We start from the raw sequence: 11154 nt of genomic DNA, 5'->3' as shown, positions 1-11154 counted from the left end.
AATTTAGGAGACTGGAACAAGCTAATTGATGAATGCACCCTTTATCTTAAATTACAAGATCAACAAAACTAGCCAAAAAAACATAACCAGCTAATAGCAGCAGAAATCCGTTTAAGGTTGGACAGACCGTTTATATCCTGTTAAAACAAAAAGATAAAAAGTTTAAGGCTAAAACCGGAACCAAAACAAGGTAATTAAATTAACATCAAATACCACCGTACGGCTGGAAGCAAACGGAATTTGGTCGGTTAGAGATCTAGTGGGAGAGAAAATATAGATATTAGATCAAATGACGACTATCCACAAAAAAAGTTGCGAGGATTATAAACTAAAATACAACCTTAGAGGTCAAGAGTGTTACACCGTGCCCTAACCAGACGCGATGTGATAAGATTCCAGCGACAAATAATTTGTCTGTCCACACTAGACGCGACTGCGAGATGCGTTAAAATCAATCAAAAAAAGGTAAGAAAATGGATAAGTAGATACATAATCAAATTCACAAATATTACACCATTTAAATAGCCTGATGTCATCATACTCAGATTCTAGTCAGAATGTGAGTCTGATACTGCTCCATTGAGCTTTGATTATGGGGCGTGTTTCAACCGAACCAGGAAAGAAAATGCCTCTGCACTCAATTGGATAGACCAGGGGTCGGCAACCCGCGGCTCTAGAGCCGCATGCGGCTCTTAAGCGCCGCCCTAGTGGCTCCCTGGAGCTTTTTTAAAAAATATGAAAATGGAAAAAATATTTCTTGTTTTAATATAATTTCGGTAGGAGGAAAAACATGACAAACATTCTTAACCCTTTCGCACGTACGATCACATCGGTCGGTGTGATTAGAACGGTCAGTGCATGACGTGATCAACTGCTAAATTCAAATGTGCTCTCGCGCGTTGGCTGGCGCTGAGCCAGAGACAGGCGCGCTCGGCTCAGAGCTGTCATATATCACAACTTTTCAGTGTTTTCAACCACATAATGTTTATTTTAGGTTTCAGACATATAAATACAAAAAAAAAAAAAATACATTTAGAGTTTGTAAAATACACACTGATGTTAAAGGAAGAGGCAATAATAATCCTTTTCCATTATAATTAGACACGTTTTATTCATATCAGATACACATTGTGTAAGTAACTTTAAAGTTTACTCTATTCTTCTTCCAGTTCACCAGCCACTTACTTTTATGTATTTCGGGAGAAGTGGATGAATTCACATGTTGTAAATCCAACAGATCCGATTCTCTGAACTGCGTCTGCGGCACAAACTAAGATGGCGGCGCCCATCGCGCATACAGCTCAACTAACGCGATCGTTATAAAGGTGTTTAAACAACAAAACACTTCCAATTGCATATATTTGACAATCGGAATATCAGATATTTCATGCCATATCTAACAAATTTGTGAATATTTTGAATAAAAAAGGAAAAATGACAAAAGCAGATCATCATTCATTCAGCTCTGTTGCTGCTGCGGTGTGTCACGTGACACGCAATGACGCGTCACCATGGAAACCATAAAGTGACACATTCTAAATAACGGTCGCCTTGAAAAACTCACGGGTCAGTCAGAACATTTTAAACTTACGTGTGAAAGGGTTAAAGTTTTTCAACGTTGTAAACATAATTGTCACGGTTGTGAATTCATTGTTTCCTCTGCGTCTCGTGTCATTGTTGTTTACATGTCTGTGAGTTTGCGGGAGTGGGCGTTGTCCCGCTCACGTGTTTGTTCAGTGCTCCAGCTGTTTGCAATCATCCCATTCCCCACCTCAGCTGTTTCACATCACCGTTCCCTATTTATACTCACTCATCTCTCCATTCCAGTGTCCATCCGTTGTTTGCTGTTCCTGCGTGTTTGTTCGTGTCGTCTTCCGGGTTGTCGTGTCTTCAGTGGATCCCTGTTGTTTCACCGCACCCGAGCACCGAGCACCGATCACCGAGCACCAGCACCCAGCACCGAGCACCTGACCATCGAAGTCCCTGTGTGTCCGAGTCTGAGCGTTTCCCCCTGTGTGGACCGTCCGGAGCTGATTGCTGCACGCGAGATCGCGACCGCACCCTGAGAGGAACTTTAATTCCTGAATTGTCTTATTCTGTGTTTGAGTTCCTAATAAATATTGTTCACCCGCAATTGTTTCCAGTCTTCTGTCATGACAATAATACACGAATAAATAAATAGAAACATAATACATTAAAATTATAATGGAAGTTAAACTTAAAGCACGATCGTACAGCAGAGTAGTCACGTGGTGCGTCATTCTCTCCAGGATGCGCTGCAGGGAAAATAAACATAATCATGAACGCTCACTATGTATTTGTAGCCTACTTATCATTTTGATACTAGGGGGCTAATAACGCTAATATAGACACTTGCAGCATGTGTTGCCTTCATTATAAGGCTTATAAGGCTTTTAATTTTTTGCGGCTCCATACAGATTTTTTTTTTTTTTTTTTTTGTCCAATATGGCTCTTTCAACATTTTGGGTTGCCGACCCCTGGGATAGACCTACAACCAATCAGAGCAACGGAGTAAGTTTTTATTAATTTTTCCGATCGACAAATGCCTTGATCGCGGTTCTCTGTTCCTCTTTTAAAATTAATGCGCTGTCGATATCTTCTATAACAGACGCGATGGCGGAATCTACACATAATGTTTCATAAACAAAGTTCGGCAGGAGCACGTTCACATAATCAATCCAATCAACTTGTCATCAAACACCTTGTCTACCTTATCAGCATGAGAGGAAACATATATTCACTCTGTCAACTCACCTAACATTCCTTGACAGTTTTCAGCATCCCTCCACTCACTCTCAGCTTGTTCTTCCACAGCCTGGAATACGGGCGGAGTACTTTGGGTTCAGGCCGAATACCGAGCCCGAGCCCTCTCCTCAGACAGCACGTCAAATATGCATTTATTCTATCTGACTTATTTGTAAGTGTGAACTCGTGAAATCTCAATTCTCCAGCGGCAGTCATAACGAATTCAACCCAAGCGCTCGTTGGTGACGTAGATGATTACGTTGCTCATCTGTCCATCATCGTATAAAGCCCGTCCTGACAATTTGATTAGTCCGAACAATTTTTGTTCGGGCATAATAGCTCCTCAACGGATCGAGTCCAGACCGAACTTCCCGACCTAAAAATTTTGTGGGCGGGGCTAAGTTCGGCTGGCATCCAGGCTACCATTTAAACATTATTCAAATACATAGCCTAGGCTACTGAGATACTAAACCAATCTTTGTCAAAGAATACACTTGTTTGTTCACAGTTTGAACGTTCTTGTTTCCATTTGTTTAATTTCAAGATATGAGGTGAATTATCCATTGTTGCTTTTACAGCTTCAAAGCTGGAGCACTAAATGATATTCAACGTCACATTGCATGCTTTTAACATTAAATAAAGCACATAAACAGTACCTGAGATTATCATTTCCACACTTTGTTTGTTGTTCCAGCGCGACGTCGCAGAAAAATAGAAACCGTTTCTAAAATAGAATCGTCGCGTGTCGCCGTCACAGCTGGTTAGGACAAACACTCTTATTAACATGGAAAAGAACCTTTTATAACGTGTCGCGGCGTCGCGTGTTGTTAGGACACAGTGTAAGTGTACAAGCGATGAGCATGGTCGTCTGACCAGGTGTGTCAGATGTAATCTTTTGCCCTAAAAGACGATGGACGGTCATTACTAACCAGAAAGGAATCTGGCAAACCAGAAAAAGTGTGACCAGTCTAGGTTGCTCGGTAGGAGATAAGATCATGAGGAAATGGGAAGTTAACCCATTAGCCTTGGTTCCTGATAAGGACAAGTGTTTCTTATGGGACAGGCTAATAAATAGTCAAGGACTTATACCAAAAGACTCTGAACCATTAGTGAAAGGTAGTGTACTGGATACGGTACTATCCAGGGACACGAACTTGGACCTTTGGAAAGAGGTGGAAAGGGCGTCAACCAGAAATGGGGACAGCGAAGTTTACCATAAGGTTCAAGGGAAATATGAGAAAACAGTGATTAAAGAAGTAATGGTAGAAGTCTTTCCAGGAATATGTCTTTATTTTTATGCCAAGAGGATATAGCGATTATGTTACAGAAACATCACTGACTGTCCTAGCAAGATCACAACAGATTTTTGCAAGGACAGGTAGAGTAAAAGTCAGATTTGGGCCAGAAAGCAAAAGTGAGCTGGCACATATAACGACCACAAGTGATTACATTGGTCAACGTAAAGCCATTGAAGGGGTTAAAGTGTCAACCCTCCGGCTGCCTGAACCAGGCTCAGTTGGAAAAACTGGCCAAATCGCGTGAAAAGAAGTTAGGGAAAGCATAGGATGATAACCTGTTCTCTCTCTTATCTTGTGATTGCAGAAACATGGGGTGTACAAGGAACTCTTCTAAGGAGGAAGTACAGGAGATAGAGCCTGCTGGCTTGCATGATTATCTTAGCCAGCATATTAGTATTTTTCTTAAGCCTTACTGTAAGAAGTAATGTCAACAAGAAAAGAGTAGCCTCCTGCTTGTCTAAAGAAGTAATCGTAGAGAAAATTTGTTATAATCAGATTCTGAAAATAGATACTTTAAAGATTAAAAAAAAATCAGGTGGCATAAAAAAAGCCGGGGGATGCGCGTGGACCCCTACTTCCATCTAGACTAATAATAAACAGTTATAATTTGCAAGGGAAGACAAAAACTTTAAATTACTATTTATCTTTGTTTTGTCCTCCTCATGATGACAGTTTTGATTATTAGATTATGTAGGCCTACATGGTTAATTTATTGCTTTGAGCACAATATAGATATTTCAAGTATTTCTATACTTTTCTTAAGAGGCAGCCTAAACCAGCACCCCTTGTATGTTTTCTCAGTCCCAAGGCCTTCTGTGTCATAGCCTATACATAATGGCATCTAAACAGTGGCGGCTGGTGAAAAATAGCCTATCTTAGGTGGGGCTGTGCCATATTCAGTCAGTTTTAATAGTCTGGTAATCATTGGAGCCATCAGGTCTTTCAGCGTTGTGGTTCTTCCTCATCTGTCAAGCATCCACACTTCTCTCATTCAAAAAAAAACCTTTTTCTCTGAATATTACTCTTCAGCTCACAGTCTGTAAATTCTACCTTATTATATATTGTTTGTTTGAATCCCTCTTTGTTTGTATCTTTAACCTAACCTAAGTGACCTCTGTATATTACTTTCTGCCCTTGATATGTGTATTGTGCTTTTATGTTGATTTTGTTCCTTAACCCATGGTTCTCTGAGAGAGTTGTTCCCCTGAGGCTTCTAACATCCTTCTGTGGGCTCTGCAGTCACTCCTTTTTCAGTAAAGGACAATATTTGCCCCCTTAAATCGATATTTTCAGTGCATTTTTTACCTTTTTTACCCACTCAAGTGGAAATCTGAAAAACTGTGAAAAAAAAAAAACTTGTTTTTCATGCCCTAAGAGCAATAAAAACACATAGGGAAACAAAATCCTGACTGAGGTTATCATAATTCATGCATGAAAGGGTTAAGGTGGAGTAGAATTGAATGCCCTAGCGCCCTCTATTGGCTCCTGCGTCTAAATGTAAAATGCATTAATAGCCTGTTAAAACATAAGATCTAAACTTTTTTATATTCATAGTTGGGAGAAATATTTGCTTTTTTTGTAAATTTTGGTAATTCTCATCTTTGACTATTATGATTTTTTACGATTGTTTTCTTTTTTTGAAAAAAAAATAAATAAATAAATAAATAAAATAAATAAATAATAAAAATTCCGGGAAAGAAAATATAGGCTATAATCTGCCATTTGATATGTAGGCCTACATCTTCTACATGATATAACATCTTAAAACAAACAAACAAACAAACAAAAAAAACATATCGATTTCATAGGCCTATTACTGTGGCTCAAAAATATATAAATTCAAATTTTCCAGAGTTTTTAGTGAGAAATATGGATATTATCCAAATTGCACAGCTGTTCCTAATTGTATTATCACCACCAGCTATCAGTTTGTTGAACACCAAGCGTTCTGTTTGTTCGGTCAAAATTCATAATGTTTTCGTCAGTTATGCAAAATACCATCTGCTATCAACCCCACAAACCAGCGACTGAACTGGGCATTCGAGGCTGTAACATTCCTGGGAAAAGGACAGGTATGTTTGTTTTTCTATATTTATTGTGCACGCGCACTCCATAGGGTCATGAAACCCTAAACCAAATTTTCTGAGATTTTAACAGAGGTATATGTGTTGAACACCACTGAAGACAATGTTAGCATCTGTTAGATTTAATAGTAGGGGGAAAATGGTTAAATTTGAGGTTTTTTTCCCGCTATTTTCACCTTCCGGGTTTAAAATCTTCATTGTGTCCACGTCACACGCTGTGAGTCCTTTGATGACTCATCAGTGTCTCATTATTATTCATGTACTGAGTTTTCTTATCCAATGAGAAGACACTTTCTCTTAATTATTCATGGAACTTTCCAATGACAGACGCGTAGTAGATGAGAGAGCAATGATGGGACGTGCGTTTGTTTTCGTGGTATTAAAGTTCCAGTGCATCTTTCTCCGCGATGCTGCGCTGGACTCTAGCTGCGGGCGGTTGGTTGGCCATCAACCACGGACACATCTAAACTATGTGTATGTAGCAACCATTCAACGGGGAATGGTGGACTTCGGCCTGGTACACCAATGCAGGTTTTGTCTTGCGAGTGATGCGGTCCTGAGGACGTTTCTATCGCTTCAGAAGTGTGTGTGTGTGTGTGTGTGTGTGTGTGTGTGTGTAAAATGTAACCCTGACTGTTTTACTTGCCTTTTGTTAAATAATCACTCGTTCTTAAAATTTAGATATTTCGATAATACCTCAATTGTATGCAGTGGCGGCTGGTGCTAAAATTTTTTGGGGGGGCACAACAAACTGAATTTTTAATTCAGGACTGAATGTAGGCTTATTGTTAAATAACAATTTAACAGTGATAATAATGTAGCTATCATAAGCCTAAAGTTTAGCTAAAACTTCAGCCGGTAGGGTTGGGAAATAGCCAATTGCCAAATAAATCTGAATTTTTGGGCTAAATGGCATAAATGGTATAATCTGAGTATTTAATTATTATTTTTCTATTTGAATAAAAAAAAACCTGTATTTTTTTTTTTTTTTTAATATTTAATATCCTGATCGATATTGTCCTACAAACAATGTTTATATTGAAGGTTATAAAAACAAACATAGTGCAACCTTGCTGTCTATCTGCAGTCTATCCAAAAAAGGGGTCAAATGAATCACATTACATTCTAACATTGCAACATTACAATCTAAAAACAAAATAATGTTTTTTAAAGAAGTAGTTAAATTTTCTAAACCAAAAAAAAAAAGCTAATATCATAAAAATACACAGGTAGGTTTGAAATTATCTAGCACATTTATGTTCACCAACAACAACAACAAATATTCAACAACAAATGTTTTAGCTAAATATATTTATAATTTAGTGCTAATGTATATTAGTCAGAATAATTGCGCTCAGACTATTCTATTGCGCTCCGTCTGTTCGGCGCGCATGCACGCGGGGGCGCTCGTTCACGGAAGTATAGCTTGCAGAAAGCTCGCCCACTCATGACGGCAAACTGGACTTTCTAACATTTACAGATGGAGAATATGTCCGTGAAATGTAAGTTATGCACTGAGGAAATTATTGGATGTCACTTCAGCTTATGGCTAAATACTAATAGAGGTACATTTGTTTCCACCAATCGCTGCACAAGTTTAAGGTTACGTATGATGACGAAAGCACGTTAGTGCGAGCCCTCCCGGAACCCATAGAGAATGCATTGCAGTGCCTGCAGTTCGAAAAAAAAAATCTTTGAATGTAAGTCTATGGGAAGACTCTGGGCGATTCTCAGCCAGAGTGAAATCGCCCAAAAAGAGGCGGTACTCCACAGAACGTGACTCGGCGCTGATTGGACTATATCCAGAGGCCGAGTGAGTGACTGCTAGCGTAACTCTGTGGTTGAATGAGATAGTGATAGAAAGTCCCTTTCACACTTAGGTGGTGCGTCGCCCGATCGCCCTAATGAAGAAACCGCCGCTGATTGTATGGAACGTAAGCTTAATTTGTGCACATTTCTAGACTGTCACTGTCCGTCTTTATTATGTGGGTTCAGGGGGCGCGTAGATCTAACCTATGTACGGAACGTTTTTTTTTTTGTATGATTTTCTAATATATGCATTTATAGTGTGTATATAAGCAAATATATGTTTTATAATGACATAACTATACATATACAGTACCTGTACCAGTCAAAAGTTTGGAAACATTACTATTTTTAATGTTTTTGAAAGAAGTATCTTATGCTCATCAAGCCTGCATTTAAAAAAAAAACTGTAATATTATGAAATATTATAACAATTTAAAATAATGGTTCTCTTTTTTAATTTATTTTAAAATGTAATTGATGCAAAGCTGAATTTTCATCAGCAAGTTTCACCAGTCTTTGGTGTCTTATGATCCTTCAGAAATCATTCTAATATGATGATTTGATACTCAGTTATTATCAATGATGGGAACAGTTGTGCTGTTTAATATATTTTTTTGGAATACTTTTTTCAGGATTCATTGATGAGTAAAATGTTAACAGCATTTATTCATAAAAACAGCATTTATTCAAAATAAAAACATTTCTAACAATATAAATCGTTACCATCACCTTTTATCAATTTAACGCATCCTTGTTGAATTAAAGTACTAATTTCTTAAAAAAAAAAAGTTATTATTCCCAAACTTTTTAACGGTAGTGTATATTGTTACAAAAGATTTCTATTCTAAATAAATAGTTCTTTTTAACTTTTTATTCACCAAATAATCCTGAAAAAAGTGTCTCAGGTTATAAAAAAAATATTAAGCAGCACAACTGTTTCCAACATTGATCATAAATCAGCATATTAGAATGATTTCTTAAGGATCATAAGACACCAAAGACTGAGTACTTGCTGATGAAAATTCAGCTTTGCATCACAAAAATAAATTACATTTTAAAGTATATTAAAAAAGAGAAATATTACTGTTTTTTTTTTTTTTTTTTTTTTGATGAGCATAAGAGACTTCTTTCAAAAACATTAAAAATAGTAACGTTTCCAAACTTTTGACTGGTACTGTACATGTACATTTATATGTTTTAAATACAATTATGATTACTGTAGGCTAATATATGTAGCAGGGCATTCAGTTACTTTTGAAAGGACAAAAATAAGAGGTGTTTCTCAATGTCAAGGATACTTCCTTGGCAGGACTGGTCCTTCCAAGTCACTTCCTTCAGAGGCAATAGGCGAAACTCCTTTTTAGCATTCGGAGAACACGTTTTTCAACGGCTCTGGAACAGGCTAGCAAGTGCACATCATTGCCTCATTATGTCAGTGAAAATGAAAAACAGAGCGTTGCTATGGACGCAGTTCTGTTCACTCAGGCAATATAATCGTTTTTTAAATCAATAAACTCCTTTTTAATCATATTGATTCTTTGACTGTCAAGTGTGTTTAAACAGTGCGGGTCAATTTGACCCATAACATAATGGATGTAATTATTTTTTAAAAACAAATGTTTGGTAACGTAAATATACTTACATTTGAAAGCATATTGCCCCGTTAACGCTTCGACTCCGTTAGCGTCCGACATTTTGAATTTTTTGAACAAGATAGCAAAGCTGCGCGCATAGGATTGTGGGTGATTTGAGAGCGCGAAGGCTACACATATGCATCCTTTCCTGTATATGGGATATTTTTCGAACGAAGGACTCAGTCCTTGGTTGAAATTCCGAGGATCCTAGACATTGGAACAGTCCTTAGACGGATGTCGATGACGTAGCACCCTCGAAATTCTGGCTTCCGAGGATCCTTCCTTGACATTGAGAAACGGCTAAGGTGTCCGTGTATTTCATTAGACTTTAACTTTGCCAGCTATAAAAAAAAAAATCTAGCATTTCCTCACGTGTTACCACTGATTTTTAGTGACAGTCGATAATGCTTGGGCCACTCGCGATTACAGTCCCCCCCTGCCGTGCCATACCACACCCACTCCCCTCCCTTCTTCTCATAGCCACCACGCCCATTTAAGTTGCATTTTTCAATAAGATTGTGAGCTAGACTTGAGCTAAATGACCCTTAATGACCCTTTAAATGTAGATATCTGTCTCCCTCTTGTGAACTTGAGAATATTTCTGTTCACTTTATCCAGTTTAAGTGGACTGCAGACATCCCAACCTACAAAAGTTCATTTCAGGGAGGTACCCCCCAAACCCCCCCCCCCCCCCCCCCCCCCGCAAAAAAAAAAAAAAAAAAACACAGAGTTGTTGTCCCTAAAATATATAAAAGCATAATACATAATTTCTATAGGCTATAGGCCTATGCATTTTATGTTCATAATTTGTAGATTACTTTTACTATTGATAAGCTGCTTATGGGCTACTATTCATGTAAACTGCTTTTATTTATATTCCATTTTATATTCCATTGCAGCTTTAAACAGGTCTAAGGAATAATATGCACATGAATTAAATGAAACTTTTTGAACTCACCTCAACATGTCTTTTACAATCATTTAACCCGCCATGGGCAATGCTGAAGTCACTGTTACAAACTGTACAGCAGGGATCAGCAACTCCGGTCCTGGAGGGCCACTGTCCTGCAGAGTTTAGCTTCAGCCCTGATAAAAACTCACCTGCCTGTATCTATCTAGTAATCCTGAAAACACTGATTGCCTTGTTCAGGTGTGTTTAATTAGGGTTGGAGCTAAACTCTGCAGGACAGTGGCCCTCCAGGACCGGAGTTGCTGATCCCTGCTGTACAGCGTGCAAGACTCTCATTATGTTTTACTCTTATAAGACAGGGGTACACTTTCATGTAGTCTGCCATAAAATGTATCTTATACTTTCGTTTTTTGCATGTTTTTTGTGGCACTCTCCCGTTGCCATGGCGCTCCTGTTTCTAGATACACTGAACTGATTAATGCGGTTCGGGAGAAGAGATAAAACCCGCCCACACTGACAATTGATGGTTGATTTACCGAAACAGGCCAATCAGATGCTCTCTATCTTACGTGCGCACACACGCAAGGTCTCTCGCTCTGTCTCCCTCTCTGCTGTGCACGCGCGCTCTGTCTCGCTCGCTCTAGATTCCGGGA

This window comes from Scardinius erythrophthalmus (genome assembly GCF_964197995.2).
Source record: "Scardinius erythrophthalmus genome assembly, chromosome: 13".
Classification (NCBI taxonomy): domain Eukaryota; kingdom Metazoa; phylum Chordata; class Actinopteri; order Cypriniformes; family Leuciscidae; genus Scardinius; species Scardinius erythrophthalmus.
The sequence above is the reverse complement of the archived record's forward strand: the minus strand, read 5'-3'. Positions refer to the sequence as shown.